The 12,506-nt window shown below is 41.2% G+C and overlaps 1 protein-coding gene across 2 annotated transcripts in view; it reads right to left on the bottom strand.

Moving 5' to 3' along the window:
- The window catches only part of Lis-1 (LisH and WD40 domain-containing Lis-1), a 252,082-nt gene that overhangs the window by 238,369 nt on the left and 1,207 nt on the right, over positions 1-12,506 (bottom strand). The window contains exon 1 of one of the 2 annotated variants that reach the window (XM_067154627.2): positions 2,865-2,926. The exons of the other annotated variant lie outside the window; for it this stretch is intronic. The gene's annotated coding sequence lies outside the window, so the exon portion shown is untranslated. Of the gene's footprint in view, positions 1-2,864; positions 2,927-12,506 lie in introns of those variants that run through there. 2 annotated transcript variants of the gene reach the window in all.

Genomic DNA, 12,506 nt, shown 5'->3' with positions numbered 1-12,506 from the left:
CTGCAAGCCTCAGTGAAATAAACGCCCCCACAAACCTCTAGTAACTAAACCTCTGGAATAAACACATGGGAAATTCCAAATATTGAGAAGTAGGTTTCACTCATGTTCTATAATCCTTAGTTGTGATTATTTATAAACATAATAGTTGTGCGCCTCCGTCGCTCAGGCAACAGCCTCTTTCTGTTGGATTCCGTGGTTCAAATCCCGGTCACTCCATGTGAGATTTGTGCTGGACAAAGCAGAGGCAGGGCAGAATTTTCTACTTCTGAATATTTGGAATTTCCCATGTGTTTAATTCCACAAGTTTAGTTACAAATAGAGGATTGTGGGGGCGTTTAATTCACTCCTATTTTCCCCAGTCATCTTTCATTCCAGCAACACTATCCAGTATCATTTCATCTGCCAGTCAATCATTGCTCCAGCGGAGTGCGACAGGCTTCGGCAACCGGCACAGTTCCTATCCTCGCCGCTAGATCCTGGGATACGAAGGCTGGCACTCGAATGACTGATGCGCCGAGGGTGCTACGATTTTATTCATACGTGTTCATGCATTATTTTACAAATTTCTATTGTAAATCTTTCAGTCTGTAGTATCCGCTACTAGCAATCGAAAAATCGTCGGTCAACATAACTTACCATGAAATTATTGGAAACCTGACCTTAACACTGCATCCAAAGTCTTCTCTTGGAAAACATAACCTGATACTTTCGTCTCAAATGATAGGGCCGATGACCTAGATGTTAGGCCCCTTTAAACAAGAAGCACCACCAAATGGTGATACTTGTTTTACGTCCCAACTACCTGCAGAGTTTGCAGACTCGGTGAGGGGGTGGAATTATCTCTCTGCAAAAGACATTATGTGCCACTAAATCCACCAACAAGAGGCTGGCGTACCTGAGTGCATTCAAAAACCACCGGGCAGACCTGGAATCGAACCCACCAAAGCTCAACAGGCCAGCGCTCTACTATCGAAGCCATTCAGATGATGATAATAATGATTGTTTAAAGGGGCATAACATCCAGGTCATCGGCTCCTAATGGTAAGAAATGAGACGAAAAGTAATGACAATTTATAAGTCCAAATACATCCACTGACCAGAATTCAAAACGTGATTACGAAAAATGAATGGATGGATATGAATTTAAAACAATCAGTCGTTCCGACTCGCAATTCCCAGAAACTAGCGTTAAGCAATAGTATTACTGACCAAGAGACTGCTTCTAAAGCACAATACTGAATCGATGATCCTTCTAGACTAAAGGGGTCCAAAATCCAGGTCATCGGCCCCTCATAATGGTACTTATCGCTAGGAAAGTAGAACCATGATATTTGTTACGTTGCGGTACTAATCAAAAGTAGCGTAGACTCGCGGTATTCCACACATTATGGTACTATTCACAGGTAATGTGATGATCACATGTTACAGACCTATGGCGTTACTCACATTGCGGCGCCATTTACAGGCAACGCAAACCAATGGTGTTCCTCACATAGTGGTACTAATCACAGGTATTGTAAAACCCACGCGAATTTACACACTGTCACTAGTAATCACAAACCTATTGTGTACCTAACATAGTGGTACTACGCGCAAGCAAAAACGACCTATGGTGTTCCCTGCGTGATTGTACTAATTACACATAGTTGCATGGTTCTAATTCGATCATCCCTTGGTCGCCGCTTTTAGTCGCCTCTTACGTCAGGCAGGGGATACCGTGGGTGCATTCTTCGCCTGCGTCGCCCACCCACAGGGGGTTCCAAGCCATTCAGCCTAGCAATGACATTAGGCTACTTCTGATGCCCTCACAGATGTGTCATAAATTGTAAGGATCTCCCATAATCTCGGAAACCGCATTGCTAGGAAAGATCACAGTTCCCATCTATACACAATCAAACGTATCACGCGATCTTAATAGTCAACACTGTATAATTTAAGGCATCGTATCCCGTACAGGAGAAAAGTGTACATTAGCAATAAATACGGCTATCGTCGTTGTGGCTGCAGAAAATAATTTTTTTTAAAAAAAACGCTGTCAAATACAGTATTTCAGATGAGGACTTTGGCCGGGAAGATCCTGTCAATTCTGGACGTCAGAAGTAAACTATCGTAAATGCAAAGATGACGATTGAGGCTTTTATCGCATGTGACTTGTTTTAGTCGTGTCTTCTTATGAGTACACACACTATTGTATGTTCCGCAGGAATGACGATAAGCGATGGAACATTATCGTATATGGAATGAGCACCTAGCGATAAACAATAGTAAGTGGATCACACAACTGAATGATGTCCGCCGCACTCTATAGTATTGGCTCTTATGATTTTTTTCTTTTTTTGCTATTGGCTTTACGTCGCGCCGACACGGATATGTCTTATGGCGACGACTTATGATAGTTAACCAGGGTCAGAACTGTCGATTCGACCTGCCTTAAAGGTAGAAACTTATGAGCCTCAGCAGCTTCTTTATGCTCTCCTATCAGATGTCACGATAGTTTACCCCTGACGTCCAGATTTAAGCTTCAGCACTGCGGGAGTATTTTCAAAGAATTCTCGCTCTTGATTATGTGCTGCGGGTCAGTATTTCTCCCACAACATTATCACATAGCGGTTCTTTCAGGCGTAACGACAATATTCAACAAGGTCAACCCGCACTCTTGACTGTCGATGAAGGGGGTCATGTCCACCCTTTGCGCACATACCCGAACACACAAAACATCTACAACATTGAAACTGTGGAAATCTGAAAAAAGACTACTATATACTATTTGGGTCAGATTTCCGTAAATGTGCAGGGTATATAAGTATCAGTCGCTGAGGAGGGAGGGGGATTTCAAAAAAAAAAAAAAAGACTTATTCACATACCTGCTTCAGGTACAATAACTCCACTTGTCACTTCACATAATTTCTACACTAAACTAATGAGGATCACACACGATGTAAAAACAGAAGACGGTCTTCCAATTAATGCCGCATGAAAAAACACGAAGAGAAGCGATTCGAACAAGCCGAGCAAGTGCAGTTACACATTTGAATGAATGAAGCATGTAGGTAGAGAGCCAATGGGACAACCACCGCCTTGGTCACGTGGTATATCACAGTGAGTCACACTTCGCAAGGGCCGCGGTATTGACGTGGTCGGGCACTGGACTAAGCAGTGGAGAAAGGAACATTCGCCATGTGCAAGAAACCGAATCTATAGATCGAAATTTTCTCTTCGTAATCTTTGAAATTCTGCCCCGTAATTAAAGTTAATCTCGGAGTATGCATGTTACCATTCAGCACCGAGACTGACTTTAGCCAAGTTTATCCGGAGTATGCTGACACTATCCAAACAGTGTGGCTAGCGTCAACTCAGTGTTGACTTTACTCGGATAATCGTAACTTCAGCCAACGAGCACTGGACAATGCTAAGAAACACGTGCTTAACGTTAGATTTATTTTTAAATTACAGAAGTTGCATCGGAATTACATAATCTGAACTGAATATTTTGCAAGTAGGTTAATTACAGTTAATTTGATATAATCAAAGATAATCTTAACATAACGTTACTTATGAACGATACAGAAGCAAACATTCAACTTCCGTAAATTTCTTTTCGACTTATTGCCTTTTCACACCTCGTACTTTGATTGAAGCTCCTTGTTTAACACTACACCAGAATATTTCTACCTACAGGAATAATTAAATGTGAAACTTCTATCACACATTCTGTTAATTATTTCAACTCAATTCTGTATTTGTTACGGCTAATGACGGAAAATCTGATATTATGGAGATTAGCCGGATGTTTTGTCATCCAAGGAGTGTAGATAATGTGAAGCTTTTATACAGACGTCACACTTTATCCGACAGTGAGAGGATATCTGTTTTGTATTTGGATAATGTCAGAACAACGTGGTTTCTTTTCCCGAAAAATTAGAAGAATGTTTGCCCTGAAAAGCTTCTTTTACTAGACGACACAGGGAAAAACACTGCAAGAGATAGCTGATGTATAGTGCTTGTGAGGCGGCCAGCGTTTCAAGAAATGCCATTGTTAAGCTAAGTGTGAAACAAACTACAGTATATGGGTGCAATGCTTCAAGTGTACTGTGCAACAAAGTATTTCAACCCATATACTGTAGTTTGGTCCGACTGCATTTTTAACCGTTTATCATATCGTGTGAAAACAGCTGAACATAATTTTACCAAATTCAGTATTTTTCTACAATTTGCTTTACGTCGCACCGATACAGATAGGTCTTATCGAGACTATGGAACAGGAAAGGGCTAGGAATGGGAAGGAAGCGCTCGTAGCTTTTAGGTACAGCCCCAGCATTTTCCTTACGTGAAAATGGGAAACCACGGAAAACCATCTTCAGACCTGCCGACAGTGGGGGTCGAAAAGTTGGGGACAAATCATGACGACCTCGCCTCACACCACTACTTTCCAGCGGCAGCGCGGTGTCTATTAGCGACTTATAGGATTTACTACCTCTACTGCAGCGAGAGTTGCCAAATCGGCTACTGCATTCTACACGAAGAAAGGGTAAATACTACAGAGAGTGGTTTGGCAGCCTCTCCAAAACAAACAAGGATCGCTTAGAACTCGTTAATTCAGCAGGGTGCAATTGATTACTGGCTTCCAGCTCGCTTCCAGGAACTAAGGCCGTCATGTTTTGTCTCCAACTATATCTCCCAAAATTTAATGTAAGCTGACAGATACATAACCCAAACCGCGGTCACAATCAGTATTTATTACAGAAAGAGGGACTGGAAGTTTAGCTATTAATAAAACGAGTACAGTACAATGTGGACGAGAGGTTTAGATCGAGGTCCGAAAATTAACATTTAAATACAATACTAATATACCGTAAGTTTTACGCCTCAATAACTGCCGTCCTTGTACGGTTTTGAGAGACACCGAGGTGCTGGAATTTTGTTCCCGAGTTTTTTTGTGCTGATAAACTGCCGCTGCCGCTGGAAAGTAGTGGTGTGAGGCGAGGTCGTCGTGATTTGTCCCCAACTATACCGGAGGCTGACGTATCTAAGCACCTTAAAAAACAATCGCTAATTATATTTATCAAAAACTGTGCACAACCGAAGTACTAGGAAATATATTTTGTAAATTTATCGAAAGACAAATAACACTTTTTTAATCGTTTGGTCTTATGCGCCAAAGGGCAATACTCCATTTTATAAACTATTTCAAAAGTGGAGCTGAGAGGCTCAGACGGTTAAGGCCATCTTGGCAGGTTCGATCCTGGCTCAGTCCAGTTGTGTTTGAAGGTACTCAAATACGTCAGCCTCGTGTCTGTAGATTTACTGGCACGTAAAAAGTACCCCTGCGGGACTAAATTATCTCGGCGTCTCCGTGAACCGTAAAGTAGTTAGTGGAACATAAAAACTATAACATTATTATATTTTAAAATATGATTAGAAACTGACTCGAATGAATGAAGCTCTACGAACAAACCAACTATGGGAAGCGGATAAGGGAATTACCTGGGAGAATAATGGACTAGGACAGAGGTTAATAGAAGCAGATGGAGATCAAGGTGACTAATTAAGACTATGTTTTTAATAATTTAAAATAAGAGGTGCAGAACTAAATGAGGCCACAACAGCCATTTCTAAATAGAGGATTGATGAGGCGCTTAGTTAATTCAAAGCAGCTTGCAACACACCCCCATACTCCCTACCCACGTAACTATCGACAATATTTTATTAATAATAGGCTAATTTATATTTTGTTTTACACTTAATTTAACTGCTCAATGTCTAAATATACGATCAACATTGGCAAACAAGATTGTGGAATCACTCTCCCTAGCGTGCACACGTTCTGTAATTCGGAGCCAGTGGATCTTGCCAGTGGCTTGGTGCACAATGTATTCTTGCTTTTAGCCTTGTGCGAGATGGTGGCTTGCAACCCTCTTATAGGTGATTTCTGGAGGTAGATCAGTTCGCAATCACGGTCACGTTACTAGAAAGTTGCACTGTATTTAACTACAGTATGGATAATAATGTAAGTAGAGAATCATATTTTGTTTTCAAGAGTGTTTGGTCCTATTTTCGAGTACTGTAAAGTTGTATCACGTGGAAGTGTAACGAAGTGAAGAATTTAAACGGTAAAGTTTTACACTATGAGGACAGTTTTCGCCGCGAATTAGGACCTTCGAGGCCAGAAGTATACATGAGACAAGTAACCAGTGACAACACATCTTATGTCTGAATCTTCACTAGCTCATTACATAACAAATGCGAGTGGATATGTGGCTGTTAGGGAGAAAAATCCTCGTAGTGTGTTTGTGGGTGAAGATTCGCCGTGGACTGACGTCAGGAAGGAATTCGTTTCAGCCAAAGAGAAAAAAAGTTGATTTAATATACAAATATTAAAATCATAGGTATGGCAACTGTTTTAATTACATTTCTATAGACATATTTCATTGTTTCCTTTCTGTGGCCCCCGACTTCCCATAATCCGCCACATAAATGCGTTATTTTGTGTTATCTAGAAGCAAGATCTACAAGCTCGCTAACAAAACATCCGACCCAAAAGAAGTAGACCACCGCTCACGCCGAGTCACAATGACGAACAACAGACTATGTATCATGCGGAAACCCACAATTAAAAGCAATTGCGTGAACTTACAGCGATGCATAGGAGGAATGGCTGGATACAAGAGCGCACATCAGCATGTAAGTCCGCATACTCTACACAAGACAGCGTGGAACACTCCTGAAAGTGACATCATAGGTTTACTTTCCAAAATTAGCCGAGGCACTAACGTACGTCAGCCTAGTCGCTCACCCGAGAGCGCGTCCGCAAGAACACAGTGAGAAGGTTAGTGGCCTTGAACTTGACGAAAACGAATAATGAAAGGAAAGCCTGGTCGTTACCCGGACTGAAACACAATAAACACCTTAACTGTGACGCATGGCTTTCAAGTTTCGAGTACACGTCGAAAAAATACAACTAGTATTTTTCAGGAGATAGCTCCACCCAATGGTACGAATGTCACTGGCTGGCGTGGATTATATAAACAAAGGAACAATCTTCAAATTGAGCTCGCTTCACTGTTATGGAATAGGTGGGAATATCTGAGGAAGAAATTAAACATACAAGCCGTACAAAGAAAGAAAAAAAATCCTCTAGTTATTAAAATGTAATTGCCTCTGCTTACAGCTGATCACAGAATTGCTAAGATAAGGTTAATAAAATTGCAAAACTGGATAGAAGTGTAATTAAAAACTTCGTAATTAATTTACCCCCTCACCTTTGACAATATTACGGAAATGTACTAACCAATGAGTAATGACACTAGTCTTCCTGTAAAGAATAATAACGTTATTTTCAGTCTTCTTTGTTACATATTTATATGATATTACACAACATTGAAAATGAAAATCCACAGCCTGTTTCCAGTCATTCGACCGGGTCAGGAATGGAATGAATGAAGTCCCCATCTAGAGGCGAGGATAGGAAATGTGCCGGCTGCCGAAGCCTGTCGCACTCCTCTAAGGCAATGATAATTGACTAACAGATGAAATATTAATGGAGTGTTGCTGGAATGAAAGATGACAGGGAAAACTGAAGTATCCGGAGAATAACCTGTTCCGCCTCCGCTTTGCCTAGCACAAATCTCACATGGAGTGACCGGGATTTGAACCACGGTAGCCAATGGTGAGACGCCGGCGGGCTGCCTGAGCCACAGAGGCCCTATTACACAACATTCCAGGCTTGAATTATACCACACCTGCAACTGTCAGCCACATGATCAAAGTCCCTTACCAAAGGCAAGTGTAGATGTGTGCAAAATTCCACTGTTTGTGGATCAAAGTAGGTGGTGGCAATGCCAAAAAGACAATAAATGGATTTAATTAATTTACAATGCAATCATCCTTAGAGTCAAACTGACTAATGAGTGGCTCAGACTGTTAAGACACTGGCCTTCTGAACCCAACTTGGCAGGTTAGATCCTGGCTCAGGCCGGTGGTATTTGAAGGCGCTCAAATAAGTCAGCCTAGAGGCGGTAGATTTACTGACACGTAAAAGAACTCCAGAGGACAAAAATCCGGCACCCGGTGTCTCCGAAAACCGTACTAAGTAGTTAGTTGGACGTAAAATGCAATATTATTATTAAACTGGCCACTGAAGATAATGCTATTTATCAAACTTAATACATTTCAGTACAAGTCGTAATAGGGTCTTATTTCAAATACAGTGCATACATTACACAAACATTGTGACACACAAGCCGCATGGCTTTCATCTGTCCTACTCAGATGTGGAAATAATATCCCAACTTTGAACAATGCCCATTAGATTTACAATTATACTAACAATAAAATTACCAACAAATTAACCTAAATCTATAACTGTGAGGTATACAAAATTAGTCTTTCACAAAGCATTGAGACACATAAGTCTTCTAAACTTCGAGCAACTGACGAGATACACTAAAAGGCAATACCAACCTTGAAACCGAAAGCCAGCAATAAGCAAGTACAGCTGGTCTACATTCCTATACCTACTGGTCACAAAACATTTATAACAAGTAGCATTATATTCTGTATCAAACACTACACTTACTGAATGGATGAAATACACTGTTCTTTAATACTGAGATACAATCAATGATACTTTCATTTTCAAGCCCTTCATGGCCATTCTCTTTCTTCTGATAATTCCTCCACATGCCAAACCTCTTCCTCTTTTCCCTTCTGATTAAGAGAGGGTAGTTGTCTAGTTGCACTTTCTCTTAGAACAATAACATCCTTCTCCACCACAACTTTCAAATATTCCGTATAATATTTACCACTATCCCCCATACTAGGCCTTTTTTTAAAATTGATCTTCCTCTGCTGCTTTTCTCACACCCTGACAGAGAAACAGATGTAATCTGTGTTACACGTGCATTTGACCCAGTTTTACAATTGGATGTCCTCCCAAATTGAATGAGCTCTGTGTATGTTTTCCTTTTCTGCTAGTGGTTAACTTTGCATAAATTCAGGTAGGTTCTCGGTGATGATGGGATAGTAAAGAGTTAGGACTGGGAAGGGAACAACCGTTGTCTGAAGGTGTAGCCCCAGCCATTTTCTGGCTTTGAAAGTGGGAAATCGTGGAAAACTATCTTCAGAGCTGTTGGCCAATGGTGGGGTTTGAACCCACCATCTCCCAAATGCAACCTTACACCTACGCAACCTATACCACACCAGTGTTCTCCCTAGGACCATTCTATTGGCCGCACCGCCCAGCCATCAGCTATCATAACCTAGATATCTGCTAGTTACATAAGTTGCTTTACGTTGCACCGACACAGATAGGTCTTACAGCGACGATGGGATAGGAAAGGGCTAGGAGTGGGAAGAAAGCGGCCGTGCCCTTAAGGTACAGCCCCAGCATTTACCTGGTGTGGAAATGGGAAACCGCGGAAAACATCTTCAGTGCTGCCGATATTGGGGTTCGAACCCACTATTTCCCGAATGCAAGCTCACAGCTGCGCGCTCCTAACTTGCTCGGTTTACGCAATATACTTCTGTCATTGAAAACCTACAACCTGTTTTCCAGTCAGTGACCGGGTCAGGGACGGAATGAAGCCTCCCAACTAGCGGTGAGGATAGGAATCGTGCCGGCTGCCGAAGCCTGTCGCACTCCTCTGGGGCAATGATTAAGGACTGACAGATGAAATGAAATGATAGTAGAGTGTGTTACTGGAATGAAAGATGACAGGGAAAACCAGAGTACCCGGAGAAAAACCTGTCCCGCCTCAGTTTTGTTCAGCACAAATCTCCCATGGAGTAACCAGGATTTGAACCATGGAACCCAGCGGTGAGTGGCCGGTGCACTGCTGCCTGAGCTATGGAGGCTACACATATTTCAGTCATTGTGTGTTCCAAATTAAAATGTAAACACTGTAAAACTGTTTATTTAAATCAAAAATCTTCATTATTATCAGTATAATTGTGCGAGTTACATCGGAGTCCCGCTTATGTAGTGTCGTACGCGAGCGGTGTCTGGATTAGCGTGGAATCACATGCAAGCACTAGATTCTGCGGGACGTAACAAACCCGTCTGGCTCTCCACAGCAACCGAGTGATTATGAATGAGCAGTAGAACACTAGAAGTTCAAACTACTCTGTTACCACAAAGAAGAAAGTTCATTTTGCTGTTAATGTTTACCTGTCTAATATCATTGTTAATGGCCTGAGGGGAATAAGTTGGAAAAGTTATCATATTTATTTTTTACGTAGAACTGACCACCCGGCTACTCATTCCTGCTACCCAGCTGACGAACATTTTTGTGGAGAACACTGCACACAGCCAGCTCACTCCTACATGGTGTAATATCATGCTTTTGTGCGACGTAAAACAACTAGCAAAAAAAATATTCCTTTGACATCAAAACAGGAGTCCGACAAGGTGATGGGCTATCCCCGATACTCTTCAACTGTGTTCTTGAAAAGATCATCAGAACATGGCGGGTGAGATTACAGGAAACCAACTACAGTCCATTGAGAACAGGAACCAAATCCAAGGGGATCGCAACAGACTGCTTAGCATTTGCCGATGATATTGCTGTTCTCTCAAACGACATAGAAACCGCTAGAGCTCAAGTTGAAATTTTAAAGGAAATTGTCGAACAAACTGGTTTGCAGATATCGTTTGAGAAAACAGAAGTAATGACTAACATCAAAGAGGCTCCACCAAAACTCCATACAAAATACGGGGACATCGCCCGAGTAACAAATTCAAATACCTGGGTGAGATCATCATGAAAAATGGACTGGACAAAGAAGCACTTCAGGAGCGAGTACGCAAACTGGAAATAGCCTACCAAAACATCCCGCACAATCTACAACAAAAAATACCTTTCCAAAAACACCAAGATACATCACTATGAAACAGTTCTGAAGCCAGTAGTTCTATATGCAGCCGAAACCCTGTCTCTAAATGTCAACAAAGGACTCCTTGAAGAACTGGAGAAAAGAGAACGCAAAATTGTGAGAGGAATCTTGGGATCAAAGTACAGAAATGGAATCCATCAAAAGAGATCCAACAAGGAAGTCTACAGCAAAATAGAGAAAATTACCGACACAATCAGAAAAAGACTGGGACGATTTTATGGTCATCTGAAAAGAATGGACGGAAGAAAGTTAACTAAAGAAATCTTTCACTTTTTTCATTCAAACCCCAAAACCAGAATTCCCTGGTTTAGAAATACCAAAGAAGACCTGCAAATGCTACATATCTCAGCTGAAGATGCCCTTAACAGAGAGCTCTTCTGCACAAAAATATTGACGAATGGGCTAAACCGAGACGAGCAACCGAAGAAAAGACACGGTGCCCCTTGGACAGAGGAGCGTAATCAGGCCCACTCACAAAGAATGAGGGAAATTTGGGCTCTAAAAAAGGCCAAGTTCAGTGTCAAATGCAACAAGACTTAACGTGGTCCTTGATGGCCCCAGCGAATTATATATATATCATGCCTGGATAATAATGTTTCTCATGCACCAAATGTTCTGCCACTATTCCAATAACTACAGTAGAATGATCAGTACAAAGTAATGCCCTGATTTCAGAGTACACTGTTATGTCGTATACAAGCTGCTGCACAACAGCATACCTTGGTTGGAAGTGTAATGTACTGTTTGAATATGAAGAGAAACATGTTGAAACAAACACAAACACCCAGTCCCCGAGTCCAAAGAATTAGATGCGGTCAAAATCCCCAATCCGGCTGGGAATCAAATTCGGGACCTTCTGAATCGAGGACCTCAATGCTGACTATTCAGCCAAGGATTCGGACAAAACAAAATCATTATTCAGTTTCATTATTTCTATTAGTATTAACATTCAACTTCCTTAGTAGAACAAACCAAAGATCAAACTTTTGTACCAAATTAGAAGATACCATACGCAAGCTCATTAAGCTTAAATGTACCACACCTGTTTATGTGTAGATACTGAGACAAATACTGCAGGAAATTCATGAAGCCAGGAATAGGATTACTATGTTCAAGTATGACCATACATTTTTGGCATAGTGTGTTATTCCTCTCAAATTCTAGTCTGCAAGCCTCTGCAAATTAACCCAAGTCCTCCACAACCCTCTATTTGCAACTAGTTCTGTGGCTTTGTTTAGTTCTATGCCTCTTGTTAAAACCCTTGATTCAATTTTACAATGTAGGCTAGGTTATACTACCATCCTTGGAGAACGCACATCCTAGATGTAAGTTAAAAGGTTAATAATACTATCAAAATATTTTGTATGTTATCCAGGAATTCCTAGTGAAATAAATATCTACCAAACCCTTTACATACTATAGGTCAGATCACTATACAAAACAAAAACCAAATTAAAATACTTCAATAACCAAAATAACTTCTGAAACGGACACCATAAGTTAGTTGGGCTAATTCTACAGATTTATTGCTGTTACATCATTCCATACGTGGTCCACTGAATTTCTCACACTGACCTACTCCAATGAAGGCTATGTTCAAGTCATCCATCCATACA

Source organism: Anabrus simplex, chromosome 10 (genome assembly GCF_040414725.1).
Source record: "Anabrus simplex isolate iqAnaSimp1 chromosome 10, ASM4041472v1, whole genome shotgun sequence".
NCBI classification, from domain to species: Eukaryota; Metazoa; Arthropoda; class Insecta; order Orthoptera; family Tettigoniidae; genus Anabrus; species Anabrus simplex.
This window is presented reverse-complemented; position numbering and strand designations above follow the sequence as displayed.